The following is a 9,454-nucleotide window of genomic DNA, read 5'->3' as shown; positions in this document are numbered from 1 at the left end:
ATTTAATATTGAGATGCTTGCAGATTTCTGAGATTGGAACATTCTCCCTTTTCTCTTTGAAAAGTCTTTGCTTATCTAAGTCTGGATTTGTTTTTATCTGACAACACAAATATAAAATTCATATGTATATGAATTCAGCATAATTCATAGGCTGATCACTGAGACCCCCACTCCATATTTGATAGCTTCTATGGGCACATAACTTTTGTCTCTACTGGAATAGTGGAAATGCTGCACAAAACTAACTCAGCTGTATTTATTTCTTGATACACACACATTTGTGTGCTCAGTCACTTCAGTCATGTCTGACTCTTTGCGACCTTATGACTATAGCCCCCCAGGCTCTTCTGTCCATGGGATTCACCAGTCAGGAAGAGTAGAGTGGGTTGCCATTTCCTTTTCCGTAGGATCTTCCTGACCCAGGGATTGAATCCATGTCTCCTAAGTCTACTGTACTGGCAGGTGGGTTCTTTACCACTAGTGCCACCTGAGAAGTCCTGATACACACGTACTACCAACATTTTCTTTGGCTTGCTGATAAGTAAGGACTGAAAGGAAAAGGAACTATGAGTTGTTCTATCTTTTTTTTTTTTTTTTCTGTCATTGTCTTCAGCATAGTTCAGTTCAGTTCAGTCTCTCAGTCGTGTCCGATTCTTTGCAACCCTATGGACCGCAGCATGCCAGGCCTCCATGTCCATCACCAATGTCCGGAATAAGTGAAGTGAAGTTGCTCAGTCATGTCCGACTCTTTGCAACCCTGTGGACTGTAGCCCACCAGGCTCCTCCATCCATGGGATTCACCAGGCAAGAATACTGGAGTGGGTTGCCATTTCCTTCTCCAGGGGATCTTCCCAACACAGGGATCGAACCCAGGTCTCCCACATTGCAGGCAGATGCTTTAACCTCTGAGCCACCAATGCCTGGAGTCCACCCAAACTCATGTCCATTGAGTCGGTGATGCCATCCAACCATCTCATCCTCTGTCGTCCCCTTCTCCTCCTGCCCTCAATCTTTCCCAGCATCACGGTCTTTTCCAATGAGCCAGCTCTTCACATCAGGTGGCCAAAGTATTGGAGTTTCAGCTTCAACATCAGTCCTTCCAATGAACACCCAGGACTGATCTCCTTTAGGATGGACTGGTTGGATCTCCTTCCAGTCCAAGGGACTCTCAAGAGTCTTCTCCAACACCACAGTTCAAAAGCATCAATTCTTTGGCGCTCAGATTTCTTTATAGTCCAACTCTCACATCCATACATGACTACCGTCAAATTTGTTGACAAAGTAATGTCTTTGCTTTTTAATATGCTGTCTAGGTTGGTCATAACTTTCCTTCCAAGGAGTAAGCGTCTCTTAATTTCATGGCTGCAATCACCACCTGCAGTGATTTTGGAGCCCCCCAAAATAGTCAGCCACTGTTTCCCCATCTATTTGCCATGAAGTGATGGGACCGGATGCCATGATCTTAGTTTTCTGAATGTTGAGCTTTAAGCGAAGTGATATCAGAAAAGATATGATAGGATTCCCTGGTCACTTGTTTTTTTTTAGTATGTCACTGCCTTTTTGCATTTGAAGCAAGTTCTGCTTTGAAGGGCAAGTGTGGCCTCTGGGCCAAGCAGGTCAGCTTATTCAGTCATAGAAGCAATGTGCCTACCTTTTATTACTCATCTTAGGTCTTCGAACTCCCACTGCATAGTGGGTCCATCCAGAATTCTGTGTTCATCAAGCAAAGTAAATGCTATTAACATATACAGATGGGTGGCAAGGCAGGTGATAAGAATGTTGCTGATATCTGCTCATTGAGCAGGCTCCACTGTTCCATTGGACTCCAGTTATAGAATGCCCATTCAAAGATAGAATTATTTAAAATTTCAGGAACATTTTTCAGGATCCCTAAAAGTTCCTATTATTTGTTCAAGTGATTCCCAAGATTGTTTTCTAGAAGGTGCTGTCTGTCCTGGTACCCTTCACTGGTTGTGTGTAGTTAGGATTCAGCATTTTCACTGACTTGGCCTGTCAGGGAAGTGAGCTTTCTTTCTGACTACCTGCATTCTGCTGTTGCCATGGCTGCTGCAGCTTCTGCAGCTGAGTCTTCATGAGGCTTGCTTGCCCAAACCCCAAGTCATCCTGTCCTGACATATATACTTCTGAAGGGAACAAGGCGACAGTGAAGAGTGAAAAAGCCCTCTCTGCAGATACAGACTCCCTTACTTGTGCCTCACCCCACTGGGAATTACTGATTTCTGTGGCTTCTTGTCCCCCACCCTCAATGCACAATATAAGTAATTTCTACATAAAACAAGTGAGTTATTCCAAATGACTTACAACTGTGTTAAGGTTTGATTGACACAGGCACCGTTTTAGTAACAATGTAATTTTCCCTCTAGTTCATTGAAATCCTAAGAGCAGTTCCATTCAGAGATGTAGAGATCCCAGGTCATTTTACCAGATCCACTGTGGTTTCCACTGGTGCAGCAGCTGGGTGTTCCAAACTGCCCCACTAGGAAGTTGAAGCCATCCATTATGCTTCTGTATGTATTTTAGGAATAGAAAACCACACTTGATCCATTGGGTCTTTTGTAAAAAGAACACATTTCTGTATGGTAATTGGCTAGTTAACTTAACCTGTAAGACAGGAATTATAATAAAAAGATCAGAGATGATCTTATTAAAATGGCAAGTTACGTGACAGCAGTCCTTAGCTCACAAGAGACGTCGTCCACAATTGTCAAAGTTGACTTCAGAATCTCCTGAAAGAAGTTTGAGAGGCTTGAAGATTTTACATGCCACTCAATAATCTGAAAATCCTGGAGTTCAGCATTGGCAGGCAAAAATCAAGAGCCATCTGGTCCCTTGCAGATCCAAAGATTGTGTGCAAGGCAAGCCTTGGCTATTAAAGAGGTGGTGGAAGCCTCAACAGCAATAAAATATTGGTGGCCAGAAAGGAAATCCAGCTTTCACTAAAGGGGAATTGAACCCAGCCTGTGATAGTGAAAGCCCCAGGTCCTAGCCACTAGACTATCAGAGATTTTGGTCAAGGCTGAAGGCTGAAGGCAGCACTTTGTGGGAAAAGATCTTACAAATGATTCAGACACATATTAGAAAACTTTCAAGGACATCTGAAGAATGCTTTGAAGTGGTGTGTGTGGTGGTACTGCAGTGACCACCATCTGGGTCAAAGGATGGAAGGGAACTTTAGTGGCAGAAAAGTTGGAAGAAAGATTGTGATCAGTCAAGCCAAGCAAGAAAAGGATAATTTTTCCTACAACACTTTTATCACTGACATTGACCATAGAGGTTTCTCTTTCTCTCTCTTTATTTCTTCTTTCCTCCCCTCCCTTTCTTCCTCCCTTACATTCCTAAAATCTGTATGTCTCTCTTGCTTCTGTAGTTTCACCATGTTTGACTGAGGAAAACACGTCCTTTTTTTCCCTACTCTCCCCCTATAAGGATGATATTTCTGGTCTTCTCCACATTTCAGTCAATTAGGTTCAGTTGCTCAGTCATGTTCAACTCTTTGTGACCCCATGGACTGCAGCATGCCAGACTTCCCTGTCCATCACCAACTCCCAGAGCTTACTCAAATTCATGTCCATCAAGTCTGTGATGCCATCCAACCATCTCATCCTCTGTCGTCCCCTTCTCCTCCTGCCTTCAATCTTTCCCAGCACCTGGGTTTTTTCCAATGAGTCAGTTCTTCACGTCAGGAGGCCAAAGTACTGGAGTTTCAACTTCAGCATCAGTCCTTCCAATGAATATTCAAGACTGATTTTCTTTAGGATTGACTGGTTGGATCTCTTTGCAGTCCAAGGGACTCTCAAGAGTCTATACCACAGTTCAAAAGCATCAATTCTTTGGCACTCAGCTTTCTTTATAGTCCAACTCTCACATCCATACACGACTACTGGAAAAACCATAGTTTTGACTAGACGGATCTTTGTTAGTAATGTCTCTGCTTTTTAATATGCTGTCTAGATTGGCCACAGCTTTTCTTCCAAGGAGCAAGCGTCTTTTAATTTTATGGCTGCAGTCACCATCTGCAGTGATTTTGGAGCCCCCCCAAAAAGTCTCTCACTGTTTCCGTTGTTTCCCCATTTATTTGCCATGAAGTGATGGGACCAGATGCCATGATCTTAGTTTTCTGAATATTGAGTTTTAAGCCAACTTTTTCACTCACCTCTTTCACTTTCCTAAAGAAGCTCCTTAGTTCCTCTTCACTTTCTGCCATAAGGGTGGTGTCATCTGCATATCTGAGGTTGTTGATATTTCTCCCAGCAATCTTGGTTCCAACTTGTGCTTCATCCAGCCCAGCACTTCACGTGGTGTGTTCTGCATATAAGTTAAATAAGCAGGGTGACAATATACAGCCTTGACATACTCCTTTCCCAATTTGGAACCAGTCTGTTGTTCCATGTCCAGTTCTAACTGTTGCTTCCTGACCTGTGTATAGATTTCTCAGGAGGCAGGTCAGGGGGCCTGGTATTCCCATCTCTTGAAAAACTTTCCACAGTTTGTTGTGATCCACACAGTCAAAAGCTTTGGCCTAGTCAATAAAGCAGAAATAGATGTTTTTCTGGAACTCTCTTGCTTTCTCAATGATGCAGCAGATATTGGCATTTGATCTCTGGTTCCTCTGCCTTTTCTAAATCCAGCTTGAACATGTGGAAGTTCACGGTTCAAGCCTGTTGAAGCCTGACTTAGAGAATGTTGAGCATTACTTTGGTAGCGTGTGAGATGAGTGTAATTGTGTGGTAGTTTGAACATTCTTTGGCATTGCCTTTCTTGGGGATTGGAATGAAAATTGGCCTTTTCCAGTCCTGTGGTCACTGCTGAGTTTTACAAATTTGCTGGTATATTGAGTGCAGCACTTTAAAAACATCATCCTTTAGGATTTGAAATAGCTCAAGTGGAATTCCATCCCCTCCACTAGTTTTGTTCGTAGTGATGCTTCCTAAGGCCCACTTGACTTTGCACTCCAGGATGTCTGGCTCTAGGTGAGTGATCACACCATTGTGGTTATCTGGGTCCTGAAGATCTTTTTTGTATAGTTCTGTGTATACTTGCCACCTCTTCTTTATATCTTCTGCTTCTGTTAGGTCCATACCATTTCTGTCCTTTACTGTGCTCATCTTTGCATGAAAGATTCCCTTGGTATGTCTAATTTTCTTGAAGAGATCTCTAGTCTTCCCAATTCTATTGTTTTCCTATGTTTTTCTTTGCATTGATCACTGAGGAAGGCTTTCTTATTTCTCCTTGCTCTTCTATGGAACTCTGCATTCAAATGGGTATATCTTTCCTTTTCTTCTTTGCCTTTAGCTTCTCTTCTTTTCTCAGCTATTTGTAAGGCCTCCTCAGGCAACCATTTTGCCTTTTTGCATTTCTTTTTCTTGGGGATGGTCTTGATCACTGCCCCCTGTACCATGTCAGGAACCTCTGTCCATAGTTCTTCAGGCACTCTGTCTATCAGATCTAATCCCTTGAATCCATTTGTCACTTCCACTGTATAAGCGGTCATAACGGATTTGACTTAGGTCATTCATACCTGAATGGTCTAGTGGTTTTTCCTACTTTCTTCAATTTAAGTCTGAGTTTGCCAAATTTACCCTTCCCCAATGCAGAGGGTCAATGGGACATGCCCTCCTCCAGTTGCACCCTCCCCTAGGCCTGGGAACAACCTGCACAAATGCCTGTATTCTGATTAGGCCTCTTCTCCCATCAGGACTGCTGAGGTGGACTGGGCCTCTAGTGTGTGCAGGCAGAGATGCACAGATGGCCAAAGGAAGTCTGTTTGCAGGGGTTTGAGAAGAGCTTGGACATGGAGGTGAGGTTTGCCCTTTCAGTGCAGAAAGGAGCTAGAGTGGATAGAGAGTCCTCCCTGTATCACCATGCTGAGGCACAGAACTATGAGGAGTTCCATAATTCTAAACGCAAAACTGGTCTCATAGATCCTTAGGAGAGTATTTTCGTCAAAGTAGGAAGAAAGATCTTATTTTATTTCACAGTTTACTAGCTTAATTTACAAGTTTAAAACATTTAGGTGTAAGTATGTGGGCCTCCATCTGTACTCATTCACATAGCTGCAGATATTAGGGCATGCTGAAGTCTGTGACTTTCCAGGCTCACCCATGTATCAGGTTTTCAGTTCCTTGCCCAAACCCTTGGATCTAAGGTCCTTCTTTCCCAAACTTAGTCACCTTTCTCCACTCTTCTAACCAGGAACATTTTCCCAGGTTCTACTCCAAGCAAATTACAGAACCCTTGGAAATAAGTTCAGAACCTTTCCTACTCACCATATCCATTAGGGATCAAGTCCTTTCTCTTTTATCTCTTTGGCTTTCCCTCCAGTGAGAACACTGCCAAGTTCTTTGGTGAGTATTTTCACCTCAGTCGCTCAAGTAGTTGCCATGTAGTTTGAAGGTACAGGGCTAACAAATATACATTTTCCTCTTAAAATTGTATTCAGGATCATGTTTCCAATTTTTAGAAAGATCCCTTTAACTTGAGGAACACTCAGTATTTCTACTAGAAGTTAATCAGAGGAGAGAGAAAAGGGGGCCTGTAAAGTTTCTTGGATGTTGGACTGGATGGATGGTGCATTAGTCAGGTTCTCCTAGAAACAGAACCATTAGGAGATCTGTTGTTGTTGTTGTTGAGTCGCTAAAGTTGTACCTGACTCTTTGCAACCCCATGGACTGCAGCATGCCAGGTCTCCCTGTCCCTCATCATCTGCCAGAGTTTGTCCAAGTTCATGTCCATTGAATTGGTGATACCATTCAAACATCTCATCCTCTGCTGCCCTCTTCTCCTTTTGCCTTCAATCTTTCCCAGCATCAGGATCTTTTCCAGTGAGTCAGTTGTTCACATCAGGTGGCCAAAGTATTGGAGATTTCTACCTATCTATACATCTGTATTTAGAGAGAGAGAAGGAGATTATAAAGAATTGACTCATATGATTATGGATCCACAGCATGAGTTGGCAAGCAAGACACTGAGAGCTGATGGTTTGGTTCCAGTTGGAGTTTGAAGGCTTGAGAACCAGGAGAGCTAGTTCAAGGCCAACAGGCTCTAGCCGGGGAAAAGCTGATGTTCCATTCCAAATCTGAAGGCAGGAAAATCACAATTCCCAGTCTGACATCAGTTAGGCAGGATGAGTTCTTTCTTACTAGAGGGATGGCGATCTTTTTGTTCTATCTGGTCATCCAACAGATTGGATAAAGCCCATCCACAACAGGGAGAGCAGTCTGCTTTACTCAGTCTTCTGATTTAAATGTTAATCCCATGCAAAAACATTCTCACAGAAAGACTTAAAATAAAGTTTGACCAAATATCTGGGTACCTCATGGCCCAGTCAAGTTGACACATAAAATTAACCATCACAGATGGTGACACCATTATACTAAGCACACAGAAGAAAAAGAATTCCCTTGGTTGGGCTATAGTTTAGGATAACTGCTTTTTCAGAGCATTTTTGTTTCTGCCCTATCTGGATGTAGTGCAAAGATGCTTTCATCTGGTTACATAAGAGGAATGAATTAAAAAAGAAAAAGTCCCTTCTGGCAGGGAAACATCAGGGCTGGGTAATATTAATGGTAGGCTAAATACACCAACATACTGATTTACAGTTAAACCTACTGACAATTGGACTTCAGAGACCACACTGAATCTTGTTTGTTTTTAAGTGAAATTCACATAACATAAAATCAACCATTTTTCAGTGAACAATTCATTGGCATTTAATGCATTCTGAAAGTTATGTAACCACCACCTTGATCTAGTCTGAAACATTTTCATCATCGCAAAATAAAACCCCACATCCATATCCATTATTATTCCCCAATACTCTCTCCTTCCAGTCCTTGGAAACCATCGATTTACTTTCTATTCCTTTGCAGTTATCTATGTTAGATATTTCATATAAGTGGAACCACACATTTTGTGACATTTTGTGTCTGGCTTCTTTCACTTCTTTTTGGAGTTCATTCATATTGTAGTATATATCAGCACTTCATTCTATTCTTTGACTGAATAAAATCCTATCATGTGTATTTACCACATTTTGTTTATATATTCATCCACTGATGGATATTTGGGTTGTTGCCACCTTTTGGCTGCTGTGAATAGTTCTGCTATGAACATTCCTGTACAAATATTTGAACATCTTTTTTTTACTCAATTAGTTCCGTCCCTTCTTTACCTTCCACGGTCTCCTGTCATGTCATTTCTCTACAAATGTATTTTTCTTTTGTTAAGATGCTATGTTGGCCCAAGTTGTAACCACTCCTTTGAATGACCCATCATGAGGTTTTTTCCTGTGTGATGTGTGCTACGTGCATTCACAAACTGTCCTCCTCTTGTCAATCTTCTATTAGTGTAATTTTATAGTGCCCCAGCTGGAAAACCTAAGAGGGTACAGGAGAAAAGAAATCTTTTCCTCTTCTTCCCTGCCTGTCACAAAATATTAGAAAACAGAGGTGAACCAAACAACTAACTGCTCCATTTTCGCCTGGAATTTGGAGGAAATGTAAAAGCTTGAGACAGTTTCCACTCAGCAATATTTTTCAGAGAAAGAAGAGACTCCACGCAAAGATCGAACCCAGGCACTGTCAGAAAAACATGGTCCCAAGGGAAAGAGAAAACTAAGGCTGCGCCTACAGGACTCTTTATTAAGACAAAAGGAAAACTGAAACAGGGCCTCATAGACCCTTTCAGACAGAAAGAGGACACTCTGTCCTAAGGGCATGCCTCAAAGACTTTGCCTTAATGAGGCTTTTTAAAGAATATTAAGGGCCTTGGCCTCCACTAGCCTCACCAAGAGCCCAAAGTAAAAAAGGGCTTATCTCAAAGAGATTTGTGAGTGTGGTTTTTGTCCAATAAGTGAAATATATAATGACATATAAAAAACTCTTCAAGTCTTTAAAGGGAGTACATCAGCTTGAACTGAAAGGGATAGAGACAAAATTAAAAGAAGCCTTGGATCTCCAAATTTTGATGGACAGAAAGCAGGCTGGGGGGGGGTGGGGAAGGATCAGCTGCAAATGCTATTCTTATGGAAGAGTAAGGATAACTCAGGGGATGATACTGAGAGGCAGATAATCATTCCCGGTGAGCAGCAGTGGGCCTTACAGAACTGGCAGGGTGTATCAGGCTGGATGTTAAAAGTACCGTGAACCAGTGATTGCTCTTGTGCCTCCAATTTCCCCCTTTTGAATGGCAATGGACACTGACCCAAGACCTTCCCAACACTGTATATGAAGTTACCATGGTGGCAAAAGAAGGGTGTTTTGTAGCTAAATGGTAGTAGAGACCTGTAGCTATTTTGTGTGGTAGCAGCCCCGACTTGTAACAGCCCACTGGCTGTGAGATTCTGTAGGAAAGCCACTCTCAAAGGATTTCCTTCCAGGGAAAAAAGGACAGGAATGTTTGTTTCACTGCAGATAACTCCTGTCTGATTAGGATG

The sequence above is a fragment of the Bos javanicus genome, chromosome 3 (assembly GCF_032452875.1).
Source record: "Bos javanicus breed banteng chromosome 3, ARS-OSU_banteng_1.0, whole genome shotgun sequence".
In the NCBI taxonomy this organism is placed as follows: Eukaryota; Metazoa; Chordata; class Mammalia; order Artiodactyla; family Bovidae; genus Bos; species Bos javanicus.
Note: the sequence above shows the minus strand (reverse complement) of the source record.